The 24,089-nt window shown below is 53.3% G+C and overlaps 1 protein-coding gene and 1 pseudogene across 3 annotated transcripts in view; one reads left to right on the top strand and one right to left on the bottom strand.

Annotated features, from left to right (window-relative positions):
- Nucleotides 1–24,089, bottom strand: part of igsf9bb (immunoglobulin superfamily, member 9Bb) — an 889,343-nt gene that overhangs the window by 146,261 nt on the left and 718,993 nt on the right. The gene's annotated exons all lie outside the window — the stretch shown is intronic.
- The window catches only part of LOC140398712 (uncharacterized), a 41,809-nt pseudogene that overhangs the window by 2,098 nt on the left and 15,622 nt on the right, over nt 1–24,089 (top strand).

Below are 24,089 nucleotides of genomic sequence, written 5' to 3'. Positions count from 1 at the left end.
TGGAGTGAGCAAAACATCTTTATCCAGAGGATGGTCAGAATGTGGAACTCACTATCACATGGAGTGGCTGATGTGCATATGATACATTTAGGAGGCAGCTAGTCAAGCACTTGAGGGAGAAGGAACTAAATGGCTACAATGTTAGATTTGGATGAGGAAAGATGGAGGAGACACATATACTAGCTTGAACTGGTTGGGCCAAACGGCCTTTATCTTGGCCATACATCCTACGTAATCAAACTGACAAAAGCTCAGAATTTGAAAGACAGATACTTTATTACAATGTGAAACAGTGTTTTTGAACTTTTCTTATTACGTCAGGGATGTAGTTTAATAATTTCCAGATAAACGTGATGAAAATTGCCCCCTTCTTTACCAGCTGCTATAATCCTAAAATAAATTATTTGGCCAACTCGATCCAGATCCAAAAAGATAGATGTTGGGATTAATTTTCTCCAAACGTGGGACTAATTGGCACTCAATCTTTAGTAGAATTCAGAAAGCTCACAGAGATCTATCATGCAGGAAACACAACGCTCCCCTCTGTAATGAGACCTTTGTAAAACACAGGAACTCTGTCCGAACAGAATGACTTTCCACTGAATGTACAGCTTCACAGGCTTTTTTATAAATCATTCGCCAAGATTAACTAGCAGGTACAAGATTTCAGGACAATTTAATTTGCAATTTAGTCTGATATTTACTTTCATTTTCTTTTCGACCTCTTGCCGCCTCACCCATTGTGCTCTGTGTGGGTGTGTAGGGCACGATGAGGGGGAAGTGGGTACACTCATAAGAATTGCAAGAAGAGATGAAGGTCGATGTCGTTTGCCTTTGATGATCTTGACAGTCACATGATACAATGGCTAATGAATTTGTTGACTAATCATACGTGTCTATCTCTATAGTTTTTTAAAATATAATATATTTTATTCAATTTCTTCGGCCAAACAAAACAGTACAAAGGTTTTTCCCCTTTTTACAACAGCAAAGCAATATAAATAACCGTGACCGTATTTTAACAAATAAATAATATATAAACTAAATGGCAACTGCCATAACAAAAATAATAGCTCTCCCAAATAATAAAATCAGCAATTCAATATACATAACCAAGTACCAATATCTTTACAAAAACACCCCTGAGGATCCACCTGGGCCTCCCCCCCCGCCTCCCTTCCCCCCTGGGTTGCTGCTGTTACCTTCCCATTTCCTTTATCGTTCTGTGAGGTAGTTAATGAACGGTTGCCACCGCCTGGTGAACCCCTGAGCCGAACCCCTTAGTGCAAACTTTATCCGTTCCAGTTTTATAAACCCTGCCATGTCGTTTATCCAGGTCTCCACGCCCGGAGGCTTGGCTTCCTTCCACATAAGCAGTATCCTTCGCCGGGCTACTAGGGACGCAAAGGCCAAAACATCAGCCTCTCTCGCCTCCTGCACTCCCGGCTCTTCTGCAACCCCGAATATAGCCAGCCCCCAGCCTGGCTCGACCCGGACCTCCACCACCTTTGAAAGCACCTTCGCCACCCCCACCCAGAACCCCTGGAGTGACGGGCATGACCAAAACATGTGGGTGTGGTTTGCTGGGCTTCTCGAGCATCTCCCACACCTATCCTCTACTCCGAAAAATTTACTGAGCCTTGCTCCGGTCATATGTGCCCTGTGCAAACCCTTAAATTGTATCAGGCTAAGCCTGGCGCACGAGGACGAAGAGTTTACCCTACGTAGGGCATCTGCCCACAGCCCCTCTTCAATCTCTTCCCCCAGCTCTTCCTCCCATTTTCCCTTCAGCTCATCCACCATGTTCTCCCCCTCATCTCTCATTTACCTGTATATATCTGACACCCTACCATCCCCCACCCATGTCCCTGAGATCACTCTATCCTGAATCTCCTGCGTCGGGAGCTGCGGGAATTCCCTCACCTGTTGCCTCGCAAAAGCCCTCAGTTGCATGTATCGAAATTCATTCCCTTGGGGCAACCCATATTTTTCCGTCAGCGCTCCCAGACTCGCAAACGTCCCGTCCAGGAACAGATCCCTCAGTTGCACAATCCCAGCTCTCTGCCATGCACCAAATCCCCCATCTATTCTCCCCGGGACAAACCTATGGTTATTTCTTATCGGGGACCGCACCGAGGCTCCCGTCATTCCCCTATGCCGTCTCCACTGCCCCCAAATTTTCAGTGTTGCCACCACCACTGGACTTGTGGTGTATTTCTTCGGGGAGAACGGCAGCGGTGCCCTCACCAGTGCTTGTAGGCTGGTTCCTTTGCAGGACGCCATCTCCAATCTCTTCCACGCCGCTCCTTCCCCTTCTCCCATCCACGTACACACCATTGAAATATTGGCGGCCCAATAGTACTCACTTAAGCTCGGTAGTGCCAGTCCCCCCCTCTCCCTTCTACGCTGCAAGAACCCGCTCCTCACTCTCGGGGTCTTCCCAGCCCACACAAAACTCATGACGCTTTTCTCGATCTTCTTGAAAAAAGCCTTCGTAACCATCACCGGGAGGCACTGAAACACAAAAAGGAATCTTGGGAGGACTACCATTTTGACCGCCTGCACCCTCCCCACCAGTGACAGGGGCACCATGTCCCATCTCTTAAAATCTTCCTCCATCTGTTCCACCAATCGTGTTAAATTAAGCCTATGTAAGGTTCCCCAACTCCTGGCTATCTGGATCCCCAAGTACCGGAAATCCCTTGTTACCCTCCTCAGCGGTAAATCCTCTATTCCCCTGCTCTGCTCCCCCGGATGTACCACAAACAACTCACTCTTCCCCATGTTCAATTTGTACCCCGAGAATTCCCCAAACTCCCCGAGCGTCTGCATTATCTCAGGCATCCCCTCCACCGGGTCCGCAACATACAACAGTAAATCATCTGCATACAATGATACCCGGTGTTCTTCTCCTCCCCTGAGTACTCCCCTCCACTTCCTGAAGCCCCTCAGTGCTATGGCCAGGGGCTCAATTACCAATGCAAACAATAACGGAGACAGGGGACACCCCTGCCTCGTCCCTCTATAAAGACGGAAGTAGTCAGACCTCTGCCTGTTCGTGATCACACTTGCCACCGGGGCCCTATATAGCAGCTGTACCCATCCAATGAACCCTTAACCAAAACCAAATCTCCTCAACACTTTCCACAGGTAGTCCCACTCCACCCTGTCAAATGCTTTCTCGGCATCCATCGCCACCACTATCTCCGCCTCCCCCTCTGGTGGGGGCATCATCATCACCCCTAGCAGCCTCCGTATGTTCGTGTTCAGCTGTCTCCCCTTAACGAACCCAGTTTGATCCTCATGGACCACCCCCGGGACAGAATCCTCTATCCTCGTTGCCATTACCTTGGCCAGGAGCTTAGCATCTACATTCAAAAGGGAAATGGGCCTGTAGGACCCACACTGCAGCGGGTCTTTATCCTTCTTCAAAAGTAACGATATTGTCGCCTCCGACATAGTCGGGGGCAACTTCCCCCTTTCCCTGGCCTCATTAAAGGTTCTCGTCAAGAGCGGGGCCAGTAGGTCTTTATATTTCCTATAAAATTCCACCGGGAACCCATCCGGTCCCGGGGCCTTCCCCGCCTGCATGCTCCCAATCCCCTTTACCACCTCCTCCACATCCATCTGTGCTCCCAGTCCCGCCCTCTCCTGTTCCTCCACCTTCGGGAATTCCAGCTGATCCAGGAAATGCATCATTCCCTCCTTCCTTTCTGGGGGCTGAGCCTTATACAACCTCTCATAGAATGCTTAAACACCCCATTCACTCTCTCCGCTCCCCGTTCCATCTCTCCCTCCTCATCCCTCACCCCACCTATCTCCCTCGCCGCTCCTCTCTTCCTCAATTGTTGGGCCAGTAACCGACTCGCCTTCTCTCCACACTCATACTGCACTCCCTGTGCCCTCCTCCACTGTGCCTCTGCCTTACCCGTGGTCAGCAGGTCAAATTCCACATGTAACCTTTGTCTTTCCCTGTACCGTCCCTCCTCCGGTGCCTCTGCATATTGCCTGTCCACCCTCAGAAGTTCTCTCAGCAATCGCTCCCTTTCTTTACTCTCTTGCTTCCCTTTATGTGCCCTTATAGATATCAGTTCCCCTCTGACCACCGCCTTCAACGCCTCCCAGACCACTCCCACCTGAACCTCTCCATTGTCATTAAGCTCCAAGTACCTTTCGATACACCCCCTCACCCTTAGACATATCCCCTCATCCGCCAACAGGCCCATATCCATTCTCCAGAGTGGGTGCTGTTCCTTTTCCTCTCCTACCTCCAGATCTACCCAGTGTGGAGCGTGGTCCGAGATGGCTATGGCCGTGTACTCTGTCTCTGTCACCTTCGGAATCAGCGCCCTTCCCAGGACAAAAAAGTCTATCCGTGAATATACCTTGTGAACATGGGAGAAGAATGAGAACTCCTTACTCCTCGGTCTGATAAATCTCCAAGGATCTACTCCTCCCATCTACTCCATGAAGTCCTTAAGCACCTTGGCCGCTGCCGGCCTCCTCCCGGTCCTGGACCTCGACCGGTCCAGCCCTGGATCAAGCACTGTATTGAAATCTCCCCCCATTACCAACTTTCCCGCCTCCAGGTCCGGGATACGCCCCAACATACGCCTCATGAAGTTTGCATCATCCCAGTTCGGGGCGTATACGTTCACCAGGACCACCGCCTCCCCTTGCAGTCTGCCACTCACCATCACGTATCTACTCCCACTGTCCGCCGCTATGGTCTTTGCCTCAAACAGTACCCGTTTCCCCACTAAAATAGCCACCCCACTATTCTTCGCATCCAAACCCGAATGAAACACCTGTCCCACCCATCCTTTACGTAGTCTGACCTGATCTGTCAATTTCAGGTGCGTCTCCTGCAACATAACCACATCTGCCTTTAATTTCTTTAGGTGTGCGAGTACCCGCGCCCTTTTAATCGGCCCATTCAGCCCTCTCACGTTCCACGTGATCAACTGGGTTGGGGGGCTCTTTACCCCCCCCCCCCTTGTCGACTAGCCATCCCCTTTTTTACCCCAGCTCCTCACCCGGTTCCCACGTACCCGTATATCCCACCGACGGTGCCCTCCCGCCTCGACCACCCCGCCCCATAACAGCTCCCCCTTCCCCTTAGCAGCAGAAACCCAGTTAGCTCCCGCCCCCCCCTCCGCTAGATCCCCCTCTGGCGTAATTACACCCCCCATGTTGCTCCCAGAAGTCAGCGAACTCTAGCTGACCTCGGCTTCCCCGTTTGCCCTCGGCCTCTCACTGTGCGAGGCCCCCACCTTCCTGCGTCCCTGTTCCCACCTTAATTACCATAGCGCGGGAACGAGGCCCGTGTTTCCCACTCAGCTCCGCTTTCCTACCCACCGGCGCCCACAGTTCCTCATACTCCCCGCCCCCCCCCCCCAAACGAGGGGAAGAGAGAAAATTTACAGGATTAAAGAGTTAACAATTGAAAAATCATCCCCCCCCCCTTCCTCGTCCCACATAGTCACCCCACCACTTTGCCCCAGAAGCTCTTTCTCTCGCCAGACTATTCCAGCTTCTCGTCCACTATGAATGTCCACGCCTCTTCAGCCGTCTCAAAGTAGTGGTGCTTCCCTTGGTATGTGACCCACAGTCTCGCCGGTTGCAGCATTCCAAATTTCACCTTCTTTTTGTGAAGCACCGCCTTAGCCCGATTGAAACTTGCCCTCCTTCTCGCCACCTCCGCACTCCAATCCTGGCATACACGGATTACCGCGTTCTCCCACCTGCATCTCCGAGTTTTCTTCGCCCACCTTAGGACCATCTCTCTGTCATTATAGCGGTGAAACCTCACCACTGTGGCTCGAGGTATTTCTCCTGCCCTTGGTCTTCACGCCATAACTCGATAAGCTCCCTCCACCTCCAAAGGGCCCGTCGGGGCCTCCGATCCCATTAGCGAGTGAAGCATCGTGCTCACATATGCCCCGACGTCCGCCCCCTCTGCGCCCTCGGGAAGACCTAAGACTCTTAGATTCTTCCTCCTCGAATTATTCTCCAGGGCTTCCAACCTCTCCACACACCTCTTGTACTGTGCCTTGTGCATCGCTGTCTTCACCACCAGGCCCTGAATTTCATCTTCATTTTCAGCAGCCTTTGCCTTCACGACCCAAAGCTCCAGCTCCTGGGTCCTCTGCGCCTCCTTTAGCCCTTCAATCGCCTGTAGCATCGGGGCCAACACCTCCTTCTTCAGCTCTTCCACACAGCGTCGCAGGAACTCTTGTTGCTCCGGGCCCCATACCAAACGGCCACCTTCCGACGCCATCTTGCTTCGAGCTTCCCTTCCTTGCCGCTGCTCCGAAGGATCCACTGCAATCCTGCCACTATCCTCTCCTTTGTCCATCAACGTCCGGGGGGATTCCCTTCTATTTCACTGCAGTGATTTTGGCCGTTTAAAATTGCCGTTGGGGCTCTTATCAAGAGGAGCTGCCAACGGGAGCTGCCGAAACGTGCGGCTTAGCTGGTCATCACCGCACCCGGAGGTCCGTCTATCTCTATAGTTGACAACAGACTCAGGCATTAAGTAAGGAAGCCTCAAGTGGTGGAAGGTTCTGGAAATCAGGAATCCAAAGCCACTTGTTTCCCCCAATCCTATTCTCCTAAACATTTGACGATGCCACCTCATTATTGTTCACGGGGAAATGTGTGAGAACAATCCTGGCATCCATTATCCAATATTAACTTTTTCCTATCCCTCCTAATTTCCAATGATTGCACGGCTGGGACTGAGAGGTGATCCTGAGGGAAAATGGATTAAAGCCATCAGTCCACTCTTCTCTATTCAAGCAAACTGATGCTGGAAATTGTCAATTGCGACATCCCTTTTTAAAAAACAGGAGGTGACAGTGAGGCAGCAAATTATTTCAGCGTCAGTAGATTATCAGCCTACAATACAAAATTAAATTACTGAGCACTCAGAGATACACACGTTAATCACTGCCAGCCAGCATAAATTGCTGAAAAGCATGTTGTGCTTGGACAGCTTTGTAGAATTGCTTGAAGTAACAGAGGAATAGTTAAGGGAAATGTAGTTTTTTTTTTAGCGCTTCTTCACACCCACTCCTACCATGTTGGAGAAGAGTAAGGGGGAGTGCTGGATGGATTCCTGAACTGATTATCAACCCATTGAAACACGTTGAAAGCACATTTCCTAGTCAACAACTCCTGGCACTGAATTCAAACCTGGAGCATCTAGTTCAACGACAGGGATGCTACCTACTGTCTCACAAAGCTTTCCCAGGGAAATGCAGTGAATTAGTTTATAGAGATTTTCAAACATACTTGATAAGATACCACATCGGAATCTTGGGCGCGATGGCCCGAAACCATCGCCGAAAACGTCGCGAATCACTTGGCATCGGGCACCCCGAAACGTCGCGAATTCTCCGGCCCCGATTGGGCGAGTAGCGGTGTGACGCCGTTCGCGACGGCGTCAACTGTCACGGATGCACGCGGCGTCACTGCACAAAAGACGCCCCCCCCCAACCCGGAGACTGCCAAAATGGCTGCCCGCCGCACAGCACCAAGTGAGACCCTCCACTGCCTGTCCCCCTTCCCCCATATCCCCTTCCCCCATATCCCCCCTTCCCCCCATATCTCCCTTCCCCATATCCTCCGAGCCCCATATCTTCATATGCCCCTTCCCCCATATCCCCCTTCTCCCATATCCCCCCTTCCCCATATCCCCCCTAACGCATAGGACCCTAACGCACAGGACACTGACGCACAGGACACTGACACACAGGACAGCGACACACAGGACACCTACACACAGGACACCGACACACAGGACACCTACACACAGGACAGCGACACACAGGACCCTAACAGACAGGACCCTAACAGACAGGACACTGACGCACAGGACACCGACACACCGACACACAGGACAGCGACACACAGGACCCTAACAGACAGGACCCTAACACACAGGACACCGACGCCCAACGAGGAACGGGGATATGGTGAAGGGGATATGGGGAAGGGGAGATATGGGGAAGGGAGATATGGGGTAAGGGGGTTATGGGGGAAGGTATATGGGGGAAGGTGGCTATGGGGGAAGGGGGGATATGTGGGATATGGGTGAAGGGGGTATGGGGGATATGGGGAAGGGGATATGGGGTAAGGGGGTTATGGGGGAAGGGGGAAATGGGGAAGGGTGGATATGGGGGAAGGGGGGATATGGAGGAAGGGGGGATATGTGGGGTATGGGGAAGGGTGATATGGGGAACGAGGATATGGGGAAGGGGATATGGGGAAGGGGATATGGGGTAAGGGGATATGGGGGACCATGGGGAAGGGTGGATATGTGGGAAGGGGCAATATGGGGGAAGGGTATATGAGGGAAGGGTAGAGTTGGAGGGAAAAGGGATATGGGGAAGGGGGGATATGGGGAAGGGGATATGGGGGAAAGGGGATATGGGGGTAGGGATATGGGGAAAGGGGATATGGGGAAGGGGGGACATGGGGGAAGGGGGATATGGGGAAGGGGGAATATGGGGGAATGGGGCATATAGGGGAAGGGGGACATGGGGGAAGGAAGGATATGAGGGAAGGGGATATGGGGAAATGGGAGATATGGGGAAGAGGGATGTGGGGGAAGGGGGATATGAGGGAAGGGTGATATGGGGGAAAGGGATATGGGGGAAGCAGGGATATGGGGAAGGGGATATGGTGGGATATGGGGGAAAGGGGGAAGATGTGAAATGTGGGATATGGGGGAATGTGATATGGGGGACGGTGGGTATGTGGGAGGGGAGATATGGGGGAAGGGGGGATATGGTGAAGGGGGGATATGGGGAGGGGATATGGGGACTGGGGGATATGGGTGAGCGGGGATATGGGGACGGGTGGATATGGGGGGATATGGTGGAAGGGGGATATGGGGGAAGGGGGGTATATGGGGAAGGGTGGATATGGGTGCAGGGAGATATGGGGAAGGGGGATATGGGGGGAGGGGGGATATGGGGGAAGGGGGCATATGGGGGAAGGGAGGACATGGGGAAGGGGAGATATGAGGGAAGGGGATATGAGGGAAGGGCGATATGGGGGAAGAGGGGATATGGGCGAAGGGGATATGGGGGAAGCGGGGATAAGGGGATATGGTGGGATATGGGAGAAAGGGGGTTATGGGGTAAGGTGTTATCTGGGGGGATATGGCGGAAGGGGGATATGGGGGAAGGGGGATATGGGGGAAGGGGGGATTTGTGGGAGGGGGATATGGGGGACGTGGGATATGGGGGAAGGTGGGTATTAGGGAAGGGGATATGGGGAAGGGGATATGGGGAAGGGGGATATGGGTGACTGGGGGATATGGGGAAGGGTGGATATGTGGGGAAGGGGGATATGGGTAAGGGTGATAGAGGGGATATGGGTAAGGGTGATAGAGGGGATATGGGGAAGGGTGATATGGGATCGGCGAGATATGGGGGAAGGGGGGATATGGGGGATTGGGGATATGGGTGAGCGGGGATATGGGGACGGGTGGATATGGGGGGAATATGGTGGAAGGGGGATATGGGGGAAGGGGATATGGGGGAAGGGGGATATGGGGAACGGGCGATATGGGGAAGGGGATATGTGAAGGGGGATTTGGGGGAAGGGGGCATAGGGGGAAGGGGGATATGGCAGAAGGGGGATATGGGGGAAGGGGGGATATGGGGAAGGGGGATATGGGAGAAGGGGGCATATGGGGGAAGGGGGGATATGGGGGAAGAGGGGATATGAGAGAAGGGGGGATATGGGGAAGGGGAGATATGGGGAAGAGGGATGTGGGGGAAGGGGGATATGGGGAAAGGGGGATATGGGGGAAGGAGGATATGGGGAAGGTGGATATGGGGGAATGGGGGATACGTGGGAAAGGGGGAAGGGGTTATGTAGGGGGTTATGGGAGGGGGGATATGTGGGAATGGGGGATATGGGGGAAGGGGGGATATGGGGGAAGGGGTATATGGGGAATGGGGGCTATGTGGGAAAGGGGGAAGGGGTTATGTAGGGGGTTATGGGGAGGGGGGGATATGTGGGAATGGGGGATATTGGGAAGGGGGATATGGGGGAAGGGAGATATTGGGTAAGGGGGATATGGGGTAAGGGGGATATGGGTGGGAAGGGGGGACAGACCCAGTACATCAGGCGGACGCTGCCCCCAGGACGTTCCAGGGCGGCCACGAGCCAGGGACGGACCCGGAGCACTAGGCGGACGCCGCCCACATCTAGTGCGAGTGCACCGGCGCCGGCGGGCCACACCCAGTGACGAGGAGGGCAGCCACAGCAACAGGCCCCCGTCGCAGCTGGCCAAGGACACTGAGGCACAGGACACTGACACCGAGGACACTGACGCACAGGACACTGACACACAGGACACCAACACACAGGACACCCACACACAGGACCCTAACACACAGGACAGCGACACACAGGACCCTAACAGACAGGACCCTAACGCACAGGACCCTGACGCACAGGACCCTGACGCACAGGACCCTGACGCACAGGACCCTGACGCACAGGACACTGACGCACAGGACACTGACGCACAGGACACCGACACACAGGACAGCGACACACAGGACACCTACACACAGGACACCGACACACAGGACACCTACACACAGGACAGCGACACACAGGACCCCAACAGACAGGACCCTAACAGACAGGACCCTAACGCACAGGACACTAATGCACAGGACACTGACGCACAGGACACCGACACACAGGACAGCGACACACAGGACCCTAACAGACAGGACCCTAACGCACAGGACACTGACGCACAGGACACCGACACACAGGACAGCAACACACAGGACCCTAACAGACAGGACCCTAACGCACAGGACACTGACGCACAGGACACTGACGCACAGGACACTGACACACAGGACACCGACGCCCAAGACACTGCGCACACGACACCCACACACATGGGACGGACGGACAGGAATCACCACTCCAGGGGACCCCGGACTTTGGGTCGGATGAGGGGCACGCCATTACGCCATTGCTGTCTCCTACACTCTCCACCATCGCAGAGACACTCACCTTGGTTGGGCACTTTAGCGATGAGGTATCTGGGACACTAACTGGTGCGCACAACACAGCTGTCCCGATACAGCAGGTGGAGGCAGGAGCAGCCGAGGGGCCAGCCGGTCGGAGGGAAGCCCGGCGCAGGCAACCACCTGCCGCCCAGAAGGGTCCCGGGTTCCTGACGTTTCCACACCCACCCATAGACCCGATGCAGGCACGGACCAAGGGACGACCGAAGAGGGTGACGGCCGGCTTGCGGCAGCTGCAGACGAAGGTGGAGGAGTCCACCCGCGTGCAGGAGCAGGTAGTGGTGCCGGTCATGCGTGCCACCCAGGCTGACACCGCACGGCTGGCGTCCGCGGTGAAGGCAATGGGTGCGACAGTGTCAGACATGGGTCGCAGTATGCAAGGCCTGGGGCTTTTGTGGCCCAGGACATGGCTGCCCTCTCACAGGCAGCCATAAGCCAGAGTCAGCAGCAGATCGCAGAGGCGCTCAACGCCGTAGCCCCGTCCCAGCAGGCCATGGCCTTGTCTCTGCAGGCCATCGCTGAGGGCACCGGCGCCATTGCCCAGGTGCTGGCCGGCGTCGCCCAGACACAGACAGGGATGGCCAACTCCCTGAGCTCCATGGCTGCAAACTTGCAGACCCTTGTTGATCCCAGGGCGGGCCTCCAGGATTGGCAGCGGCAGGTGTCGGGGGGCGTCGGGTGCTCGGTCCGTTCGCATCCCGGACCCATGCGGAGGCCCGGGGGCCATCGGGCACCCCGAGGGAGGAGGAGGTGCTGGGGCCCGTTCCGGGTCCCCCTGTAGGGGAGGTCCCGGAACACCAAGACACCTCGGACTCCCCCCCTTCCGTCCCAGGTGCATCTGGTGGGCAATGGGCTGGACAGGCTGGCAGCTCGCCATCCCAGTCGCCCGAGCCGCAGCCTGGCCTATCTAGGCCGGGCTGCACCAGGAAACGGCCGCCAAAGGGGTCCCGAGTCACAGGACAGGAATCACAGGAGTCCACCTCCAGTTCTGCTGTACCGTCTGGGGGACCATCTAGATGTAGTCATAGGGCCTGTGAGGCCAGAAAATTAGACACTGAGTAAGTTGGCACGGGTGCAGGGCACAGATTAGTTCTGGGGCTAGGGCACATGTATGAACTGTTTGTTATTAACATTACTTTTACACCTACAGAAGCTGCCTTTGTGCTCTGTCCGATGTTTGCGGGGGGCGGTGAGCGCCAGTGGGTGTGTGAGGGATGATAGAATGTCGGCCTCAGGTGAGTGTGCCCCCTCTCCCCCCCGAGTCGCCCTCGCCACACCCCCTCGGGCAGACGACGGGACCGTGCGCTGCAGTGTCACGGCCTCATGCAGGGATGGTCCAGGTGGAAGGTGGTACTGTGGCCATGAGTCAGACATTGTCCAACGATGTAGAGTCCGGAGCTCATCGCAGGGCGGGTTGTCATCATCCTCCATGACCTGCAATAGACACGATCCACCGGCGACCGTGTGAGCCCGGCCTGTTGTGCCGCAGGAGGATGTGCAATGGAGAGACGGTGTGCATGCGGGTGGGGTGAGGGTGGTTGGTGTTGAGTGGGCGGGATGAGGGGGTTGGAGTTGGGTGGGTGGGGTGAGGGTGGTAGGCTGGTGCCGTAGTGTGCAGTCTGTGCCCATATTCGGCGATTCCCACGCCCCCCTAGTGCCTGTTGGCCCAGCCGGTAACGGTGGGCAGCCTCCCGTCCATGTCCAGCCCGTCTGTCCTGACCCTTGCCCCCATCCTGCTCATCTGGGGAAGTCTGCTCCTCCCCTTCCCCCCCCTCTGACAGGTACTGGAGGGCCTCTCCAGAGCGGTCCAGGCACCTGAAGCGCATCTTCAGCAGCCCAAAGCACCTCTCTATCACACCCTTGGTTGCTGCATGGGCATTGTTGTCGCGGTTCTCCGCGTCAGTCTGTGGCCTCCGTATAGGCGTCATCAGCCACGACCGCAACCCCTGTCGCCCAGCAACCAGCCCCTGATCCGGAGGGAGGTGGGGGGGGGGGGGGGGGGGCGCGTCCCTCGAACATGGTGGGGATGAAAGATTGCGCCAATACGAATGAGTCATGTACACTGCCCGGGTACCGGACGCAGACGTGCAGGATCCTCATGCGGTGGTCACAGACCACCTGAATGTTCATGGAATAGGTCCCCTTCCTATTCGTGAACACGACCCTGTTATCCGCAGGTGGCCGCACAGCGACGTGCATCCCATCAATCGCCCCCTGGACCATGGGCATCCTGGCCACCGCAGCGAAGCCCGCTGCCCGGGTATCCTGGCTGGCCCGGTGCACAGGGAACTGGATGTAGCGGTCCGCAATGGCATACAGGGCGCCTGTCACTGCACGGATGCACCGGTGCACCAACGCCTGCGAGATGCCGGACAGGTCCCCACTCGGCGCCTGGAATGACCCCGTGGCACTGAAGTTCAGGGCCACCGTAACCTTGATGGCCACAGAGAGAGGGTGTCCTCCCCCAATGCCACGCGGTGCCAGGTGTGCCATCAGGTGGCAGATGTGTGCAACAGTTTCCCGGCTCATCCGGAGTCTCCTCTTGCATGCTCGGTCCGTGAGGTCCTGGTACGACGAGCGGGGCCGATACACACGGGGCCTCATCGGGCGTCTCCGTCGCCATGGCACCACCACCTCCTCCTCGTCTTGTCGTGCGGGTGGCCCTCCAGCCTGGGCGGCTGACACCTGCCTCCCTGCGGCACACTCTTCTGCGGCAGCCTCCGCCGCCTCCCTGGCACGCTCCTGCTCCAGATCCCCCAGGGCAATATGCAGAAGTGCGGCTCCCGCCACGGCGGCCAACATCGCTGGGTGATGACCAAACATAACCGCCGGCAAGTGGTGGGGGTGGGGAGGATAGACAACATGTCACCATTGCCCATCCCCCCCCCCCCCCCCCGCAGCCAGGTGCCATGGGCAGCATGGTCGTGACTGTTGCCAGCTGGCTCATGGCCCCCACCCGGCCCCGGCACGCATCGTCCCCGATCCCCCCCGCCCCTCCTCCCTGACAGGCACCGTCTCCATCACTCGCCCTCCTCGGCCCCCCCTCTCCTCCCCGGGACGCACCTTGCCCCCCCCGCCCCGGCATGCGCCCTCCTCCCCCCCACCCCCCCCCCCCCGCCCCGGACCCACCCCCCACACACCCTCTCCATCACTCGCCCTCCCCGGCCCCCACTCTCCTCCCCGGCATGCACCCTCCCCCCCCCTCCCCGGTACGCATCCTCCCCAACCACCACCCTCTCCTCCTCGGCACATACCCTCCCCAACCACCACCCACCTCTCCTCCCCGGCATGCACCCTCCCCAAACCCCCTCCCCCCCTCGGCATGCACCTTCCCCAACCCCCCGCTCCCTACTCCCTGGCACGCACCCTCCCCAAACCACCCTCTCCTCCCCGGCACGCACCCTCCCCAACCCCCCTTCTCCTCCCCGGCACACACCCTCCCCAACACCCCCCGCCCTCCTCCCCGGCACGCACCCTCCCCAAGCCCCCCCCCCCCGGCACGCACCCTCCCCAACGCCCCCCCTCTCCTCCCCGGCATGCACCCTCCCCAAACCCCCACCCCCCCTCGGCATGCACCTTCCCCAACCCCCCCCTCTCCTCCCCAGCATGGGCAGCACGGTAGCATTGTGGATAGCACAATTGCTTCACAGCTCCAGGGTCCCAGGTTCGATTCCGGCTTGGGTCACTGTCTGTACCCTCCCCGGCCCCCCCACCCTCCTCCCTGGCACGCACCCTCCCCAACCACCCCCCTCCTCCCCATCACTCACCCTCTCCATCACGCACACTCTCCAAACCCCCCTCCCCTCCCGTCTCCCTGCCCCTCCCCGCCAGCCCCTCCCCCCAGCTTAAGGCACTGGAAATTAAAGGGGAGCTGCCAGGAACTCGAGGGAAGCCTAACCTTTCGAACGGAACCCAGTAGTAATATGTTTAAAGTTATACAGGCCCTCCCAAATTTCGAAGAGAAGGAGGTAGAAACAGTTTTTGGGGGGCATTTGAGAAAATAACAACTCAAATGGAGGGGCCGAAAGATAAGTGACATTATCCATGCAAAGTAAATTGATGGGTGGGGGGGAGCACAGGATGTTTATGCTTCCCTGTCAGATAGGGTGTCTAAGAATTATGACGAGGTAAAAAAGGCTATTTGGATGCATATAAATTGGTTCCCAAAGCATACAGGTAAAAGTTTTGGAGTTTAAGGAGACAGCCGGGACAGATATATGCTGAATTTGAACGAGTTAAGCTGAACAATTTTGATAGATGGGTACGGGCATTGGAAGTTGCAACTACCCATGAGGAGCTGAGAGAGGTCAGCCTCTTAGAGGAATTTAAGAATCCCATACCTTCAATAACCCATGTTGAAGACCAGAGAGTGAAGACTGCTAAATAAGCAGCAATTATGGCTGACGATTAATAGCTGATCCATAAATCCATAAATTTTGAAAAGAATAGGACATGGGAGAGTGAAAGGAAGGCAGGTAGCCCAGGTAAGGAATGGATAGCTGGGATTGCTCCATGATCTCTTCCTCAGATCAGGAAGGAAGGTTACGGAAGGTGTAGGTGAGACTCGAAAGCCTGGGTGTTACCATTGTAATAAGATGGGACATGTTTGTTCAACATGTTGGAAGTTGCAAGGAAGGCCCATGGGACTTGTTGGAGTTCAAAAGGAGGATTGTGAAAAGGGAATAAAAGTGGAGAATACTACAGTGCAGACTGTAACTTTAACTGGACTTAGGAGACCTGGGTAAACACTGCTGTGGTAGATGTGAGGCGAGACATGCAGGTTTTGTCTAAGGAGAAGATTACCGCATTTTCCTCAACTGAGGTAGCCAAACCCATAACTTTTTTAAGGGATACAGATGCTACGCAAACTCTATTACTGGAGAAGGATTTGTTCCCCCCCCACAGAGTTCAATGTAAGCTAAGGTATTAGTGAAGGGGAAAGGTGGAGATTATAGCCCAGTTCCATTGTATAAAGTATAATAGTAGTGTGACTTAGTTTCAGACCCAGTAGTTATTTGAGTGGTTAAGAAATTCCCATTGCATGGAATAGACTTACTTTTGGGGAATGATTTGGCAGGAGTGAAGGTTGTAGCTTCACCCATAATTATAGAGTGTCCGAGGGAAGTACTGCGGATAGCACATGAAATACCAAGGCAGGCCAGGAGGGAATTAAGAAAACTCATTGGGCATTAAATGACTCAAAGAAAGACATGCTGAAAGACTTGGGCTGGGATTCTCTGATCTCACGGCCAGGTTTTGACGCTGGCATCAAAAGCGGCGTGAGCCACTTCGGCGTCAACGGGCCTCCAGGCCCAGGTATTCACCCCTTCCCAGGGGGCTAGTACGGTGCCGGAGTGCTGTGCGCTGCTCCGACGCCGAAAGCCGGCCCTCCGAGGCCAGCGCGAGTCCATGCATGCGCGCCACGGCCGGTGCGAGTTTGCGCATGCGCGCCACGGCCAACGCGAGTTCGCACATGCGTGCCACGGCCGGTGCGAGTTCGCGCATGCGCGCCACGGCCGGTGCGAGTTCGCGCATGCACGTGGGTTCCCATCTCCGTGATGGCCCGCAGCTGGCAATATGGCCGAGCCCTACAGGGGCACGGCGCGGAGGAACATAGGCCCCCCCCCCACAGAAATAGTCCGCCCACCGATCGGTAGGCCCCGATCGCGGGTCAGGCCCCCCCTGGAGGTCGGTTCCCCCCCCCCAGCCCCTCCACCAGGACGGCTCCCGCAGCCAGAACTCCGAGGTCCCACCGGGTAGGACCATACGTAACCTATGTCGGCGGGACTTGGTCGAACTCGGCGGGCACTCGGCCCGTCGAGGCGCGGAGAATCGCCTGGGGGGGGCTGCTTTCAACGGCCCCCGACCGGTGCCGCGGCGATCCCGCGGGCACCCGAGAATCGACACCGGAGAATCGGCGGGCCGGCGTCGGAGCGGCGTGGCGCGATTCTCACGCACCCCCCCCCCCCAGCGATTTTCCGACCCGGCGGGGGATCGGAGAACCCCAGCCATTAATCACATATCAAATGACAATGATGGTGAATCTGATTCTGCCGATACTGATAAAATTATCTCTACGAGATTCATTCGTCACAGAAGTTTGACAAATATAAAATCTAGTAGAGAACCTGATTTTGAACTCCAAGTCTGAAGGGAATCCTAAGAAGGAGGAGTCCAACTCCAATAGTAATAACAGCGATCAACATTCAGGTGAGAGTTCTGAATCCAATTTGGATTTTGATTACGAAGAAATATTAAACAACTGCTGTCAAATAGATCTATCAGTAACTGATCTTAAACAGATAGCACGTAATTCTTCCAAAGTTAGGAAAGAAGACAGCAAATCAGAAGAAGAAAGTGAATTGGACTTTTCTAAAAGTAATTTGTTCCTGCCTCTGCAGTAATCCTGTTAGCATTCCCCTTCGGTGCAAATATCTCCCAAAGCATGCCTTTTTTGAAGGAAAATATACATTGTAGCGTGGCATCAGCTATTCAGGATGAGGGCTGCAATGACTGTGAAATGACACCAAGGAAACAGCTGATTAACCCATTTTCTTTTAAAAGCGTCTTCAAGGTAAAGGAAGCAAATAGCAAAGGAAATTAAATAATCAGCGAAAAATTTATTTTGAAATAGAAAAGGTAGATGAAGAGCCATACAGTGATCCTGCAACCATATCTGTTAACTAAAGACAGAAAGTTAATGGAACCAACAATGTGCTATCTTTTGTTCTGATGATGATGTGAAAAGTAATTGCAGGCCACGACCACTTAAAGGAACAATGTCTATTCAATTCAGTACATCCACCATGGGCACTGCAAGCCACATGTGTCACCTTGGTATATCTGAAAGTACAGAAGAGAGGTTGAAATCTGGAAAGCACAAATTGTATAAGTCAGTATTACTAAATGGAGATAAAAACTGTGATTACGAAGACTTTGATGAGGAAGTAAAAGCTGTAAAACAAGGAATGGTCCATATAAAACCGACCAACTTTGGAAAGATTGAACCCTCAGCTTTACTTGTTGCTGAAAGTAACCATGTGAAGGAAAAGAGATAATGTAAAGCTGGAGGGATTGAAGAGTGTTTATTGATTATAAATAAACCAAATATTTCCCTCAGTATTGACGATATTGCTGGTAGTTTGGCTGCAGAAGATCCTCGAAATTGGGATAAGCATTCATTGGACAATCATTTCACGAGGGACAGAAAGAGACAGAAATGCAGAAGAAACTCATTCAGGGGGCTCTCTTTAATTTGGACAGTCAGAAACCTGACAAAGGGAAGTATGTTGCCTTTGACTTTGAAGAGAATGAAAATAAGGCACTGTTTGAAGATATTAGAGGGAGTTCTAAAACCAAAGCTGCAAACCTATTAGCAGAAGAAGAGCAGAGAGAAGGTCTAATGAAGACACTGGAAAAATATAGACAGTGTTGGAGGGAAACACCAGGGTACACCTCGTTAACTAATCATGATGTAGACATAAGAAACTCTGAACCAATAAATTCACATCTGTCTCAACTAAAATCACAGAGACTGGCTCAGTTTGAGACTGAAATACAGTGCATGTTGGATATCTTGTTGAAACAAGTGAAAACGCTGTGTCCAAAGAACACCAAGTAGAGCTTGTGAGGTTGATGACCATGTTAGTGGGCGAACCATTGCTCGCTGCCCTGGACTTTTCCAGACCATTAGACTGGCCACAGATGCCTGTGACCTGGGGGTAGGCGCTGTGCTACCAGCTCTTCAGCATTTTGAGGTATATGACCATATATATCCAATGACCATTTAAATGCCCTTAATGTTGGCAAGTCCATTACTGTTGCAGGCAGGGCATTCCATGCCCCTACTGCTCTCTGAGTAAAGAACCTACCTCTGACATCTGTCCTATATCTATCTCCCCTCAATTTAAAGCTACATCCCCTCGTGCTAGCCATCACCATCCGAGGAAAAAGGCTCTCACTGTCCACCCAATCTAACCCTCTGATCACCTTGTATGCCTCTATTAAGTCACCTCTTAACCTTCTTCTCTCTAATGAAAACAGCTTCAAGTCCCTCAGCCTTTCCTCATAAGATCTTCCCTCCATACCAGGCAACATCCTGGTAAATCTCCTCTGCACCCTTTCCAATGCTGCCACATCCTTCCTATAAATCAAATCAGACACCTCATGAATGTCTCCTTGTTTTCCCCAGGAAGTCCTCCTCCGGGACCTCGCTCCCAATCTGGCTAGCGACACCCGGACCCATCGTGCTTCGGAAACATGTGCGGGCGCACAAGTCGGACCCGTTGGTCGAGAGGGTCCACCTGCTGCACGCCAACCCCCAGTACGCCTACGTAGCTTTCCCTGATGGCCGCCAAGACACGGTCTCCCTTCGGGACCTGGCGCCCGCCGGAGCCCCACGCGCACCCGCACCATTGTCCCCACCCCCACCCTCCCCACAGCACCTAACTGGAGGGTCAGTACTCACGCCGCCCCTGCCTAGGCCCAAACAAACACCGACGCCCCCTGCAGGCGCCTTTCCCCCCTGCCCACTTTTCGCCCCAACAGCGCTGCCTAGGGGTGACAAAGCTGCGTGGGAGGACGACACCACGTTCCCGGAGTCGCAACCGCCGGGTCTCACCGCCGAAGCCCAGATGCCCCAGAAGGACGACCAGGCCACCCGATCGACTGATTGCTGCACCATGAACACTTTGTTATTACCCTCGACATCACGGCACCTCCATACCTGGTCATACCATGCGAAAGGTGACCATTAACGCTGGCCATCACCCCACCGGGCTCTTTTTTAACAGGGTTGAATGTGGTAATACCAGGTATTGCGGTACCTGAGAGGTGGATGACCATTGGTTAGACCCAGGAGTCTACCACTGGCTGATGTACATAGTTCCGCCCTGAGAGGCGGAGTATAAGAACCGATGCCGTCCCAGCAGCCTTCACTTTCTGTATTGAAGCTGCTGGGGAACAGTTCTAACAGATTAAAGCCTATTAGTTATGCCTCACCTTGTCTCGAGAGTAATTGATTGCGCATCAAGGGCATCACACGACCCAGTATATAACCGCAGCGCACACCAGGGGCGAAATTCTCCCCCAACGGCGCGATGTCCGCCGACTGGCGCCAAAAACAGACGGGCATCGCGCCAGCCCAAAGGTGCGGAATGCTCTGCATCTTTGGGGGCCGAGCCCCAACATTGAGGGGCAAGGCCGTCGCTGGAGGGAATTCCGCCCCGCCAGCTGGCGGAAATGGCGTTTGTTGCCCCGCCAGCTGGCGGAAATGGCGTTTGTTGCCCCGCCAGCTGGCGCGGAAATGCGGCGCATGCGCGGGAGCGTCAGCGGGCGCCGCGCATGCGCAGTGGGGAGAGTCTCTTCCGCCTCCGCCATGGTGGAGGCCGTGGCGGAGGCGGAAGGGAAAGAGTGCCCCCACGGCACAGGCCCGCCCGCGGATCGGTGGGCCCCGATCGCGGGCCAGGCCACCGTGGGGGCACCCCCCGGGGTCAGATCGCCCCGTGCCCCCCCCATGGACCCCGGAGCCCGCCCACGCCGCCTGGTCCCGCCGGTAAATACCAGCTTTGATTTACGCCGGCGGGACAGGCAATTTCTGGGCGGGACTTCGGCCCATCCAGGCCGGAGAATTGAGCGGGGGGTCCCGCCAACCGGCGCGGCCCGATTCCCACCCCCGCCCAATCTCCGGTACCGGAGACTTCGGCGGGGGCGTGATTCACGGCGGCCAACGGCCATTCTCCGACCCGGCGGGGGGTCGGAGAATGACGCCCATGATCTCTCTCTCACTCCCAGCAGCAGCTGCAGGGAGAACATCAGTGTAGCAGAGATCTCAGTTAAGCCACCACGTGTAGCTTAGAGACAGTTGGTACAGCTAGTCATTCTCACTTTGTTGCTAGAGTTAGATCAGTAGAGTGTCAAACTCATTTATTAGTTTTGTCATTACTGAATAAATTCTTCCAGCTTTCTTCGAAGACTCGAAGTGTCGATTTTCTAGGATGCTACCAAAGATGAGGGATAACAGTTAACAAGAGAGAGTTTTTCATTGCAACCAAGAACTGGTGGCCTGATGAAATTCCTGCAGAACAATAAGATGTTATAATGCAGTAAATAGTCATTGATTATTTTAAAAGGGCTTTAATTTAAGGCAGTCGCAAGAAACATGCAAGGTTAGAGAAGGATTCAAATGTGTGGCTGTACCACAGGCTGTTGATGAAGCGATGTTCATAAATTACGCTGCAACCAAATTAGATAATAGCTTGAAAAAGGAGCATCAGAAGGAATGACTAGGAGAGTGGGATTAGATGGGAACGCCTTGAGAGAGAAAGCAACAACATGAGGTGATAAGCCAAATGGCCTGCCTCCGAGCTGTAATCCTCCATGATTCAGTGAAATGAGACAAGAAGCTAGTTCAGGTTTAGTTATTGGAAACAGTCACAGTCATGATATGTAGCAGACATGCAACTGATGGAGTTCTTCGACAAGCAACTTCATTCCTGAGGCTGCTGAACTGGAATGAAGACTGCACTGCTCTAAAGTGCAATTAAGAAACACAATTAGAGTACTATTCTTTATGGCCAACGACTCTAATGTCCATTGATCACTTCATTCCAACTGGCGTGCTATTTCCTTCTGTTCTGTGATAATTCAAAGAAATTCATGCTAAAGGTTTATGACATCCAGTTTTATTGTCTCTTTCGAGCTGACTAATATATAATTTATTCCAATATCTCTGTGAATTAAGAAATCTGCCTGGGTTTGTTACAACCCTTTAATTCTATTTTAAAACACCTGGCTTCTAGACACTAGCAGAAACCAATTCTGTCAAATGATACAGTGGAAATATTGCATATAAATCGCGGACATCGTTCTAAGTTTAAAGGAAGGAAGGAAGACCAATAAATTAAAGAATTGTAGAAGAGGTTTTGGTGAAATAATCTTTCTCGCTGATTTGCTTTAAGGAGTGTGATCAGAATTTAACTGATATAGTCCCTGCCAACAATTGAAGCTTTTGGGATTTCCTATCCAATTGGTGACTGTCCACATTTTCAGCCGGAAGGCATTGATGAGGTTTAAAATCCATGCTGGCTGGGGTAATGCGAAACCATCACCAACTTTGCAGTACATCTGTGAGCCAGGAATTATTCCAAATTTACAGAGTTCTCGCATTAACATTTCTTATGCGCACTTGAGAAAATCCTTCACTGCACCAGGAGACATTAACACTGCCTCAAGCTTCACTTGAATCTTTGCTCTGCCCTCAGTCCCACAGGGTATCACTCACCACATCACAAGGACTGTAATACAAAGCACTCTGACATAAACTAGAATAGGAGCACTGGATACTGCCAGCGGATCAGATTCAATTTCAAACAGATGGGCTTTCATTCTTTTTTCTGGCAAATTTTGTGCTTCCCTAACTGACATTAATTAGCAAATGTTGACTTGTTGCATAGCACTCCAAGACTTTCAGGGAATTTAAAATCAGATATAGCACAGGCTAAAACTGAAGGTACAAAGCTCTCCCTACTCTGCCTTCAAATATGTGCCTCAGATCTGAATGGCATTGCCCATTGTTGCCAGTGTGACTTACCGATCTCACATGCCAGCAATCTTCGTGGCATCTCGAGGGCTGATTTGCACCGCATTAAATAGCTGTTTACACGGACCTAATAGCCACAAAATAAGGCGGGTTGACTAAATGCCCCTTCAATTTTGAAAGTCCAGACGCCACCATTATCAAAGGGCCTTTCCTTGGATGGCTGGAGAACAGGTTTGTTTTAGCAAACAGGCTTCCTCGTTATGTAAACTGGGATCCTATGATGCACACAGGATTTTGACTACAATTTTCAGGACAGTTGGGCAGAGCTTGTGCCCGTGCATTTGATGTGCCATTGAGTGGCCTAACGTGTGGTCCTCATTGGGACCTCTGCTGGCTGCACCAAAAATGGCCGAAGAGTTTTTCTGGTGAGTATTTTCGTGGAGCTGAAGGGTTCCTCCTGGATTCCGCCTGTGTTTCCTATCAAGTTCCCGCTGGCTGCCATGCCATCAGAACTGCCTGATATTGTTACCAGCCCAGTGCTGCCGCCGCTTGACCTTTACGGCTTGCAATAAAATTTACATGAGATTCAAGCTCAAAATGATTCAGCCCTTGGTGCCCACTTGATTTCCCCCCCCCCCCCCCCCCCCACCACCACCACCACCACTTTGTCCAATTGTATTTAATAAGATAGTCTCACTCTTAGGAGACTGCCTTCTCATCATATTCGAACCAAAGCCGAATCCTGAGGGAGAAAGATCACAGTGTCACCCACTGCACCGTCCGGTTCCCCATTGAAACTGAATTTCATCTCCAGTATCGACTGGTTAATATTTTGAAATGCGACACACTTTTATTTAAATATGATTAAAACTGTATCCTTGTCATTTTGAACTTGAGTCGCTGCCAGTAGCAGCTTATCGAGGAGACCTTTATCGAGATTGTTTGGTAAAATTAAAACTAAAAATAAGTGAGGGTGAAGGAATTATCAGCACTTCAAACTGTTTATATGATCTCAACCCCACTTGTCAACATTACACTAATTTGTCACCTCAGAAGATGAGGCTTGGGACCAAAAACCTAATTATAGAAAATCATCCTTGGTCTCCAAAATGTGCCATGGTAATTAGTTTCCTGCACCTAAGTAAGTTAAGGAAAACAGAAACTGAATCAGCACAGCCACATAATGATTTTCAGTATGCAGTTAGCAGACTTGGGTGTTTAAACATATGCAATATCTATGATTGCATATGAAATCCTATCACAGCACAATTATCAGGTCTCCATTAAATAATATCCTAACCTTACTATAATTAATGGTTTCGAAGAGAAGCCTGATGCTGCATTGGCTACACAAGAATATTACAACTCAATTAGACTATGGGTGAAATCGTACCAAAAAACGGCAGTGTTTGGGTCTCACAGAAAACTGCCAATTTTCTCATAGAATATTGAGGCACATGCAAAAAAAAGTGATTGGG

This window comes from Scyliorhinus torazame, chromosome 21, assembly GCF_047496885.1.
Source record: "Scyliorhinus torazame isolate Kashiwa2021f chromosome 21, sScyTor2.1, whole genome shotgun sequence".
Lineage (NCBI taxonomy): Eukaryota > Metazoa > Chordata > Chondrichthyes > Carcharhiniformes > Scyliorhinidae > Scyliorhinus > Scyliorhinus torazame.
The sequence above is the reverse complement of the archived record's forward strand: the minus strand, read 5'-3'. Positions and strand labels throughout refer to the sequence as shown.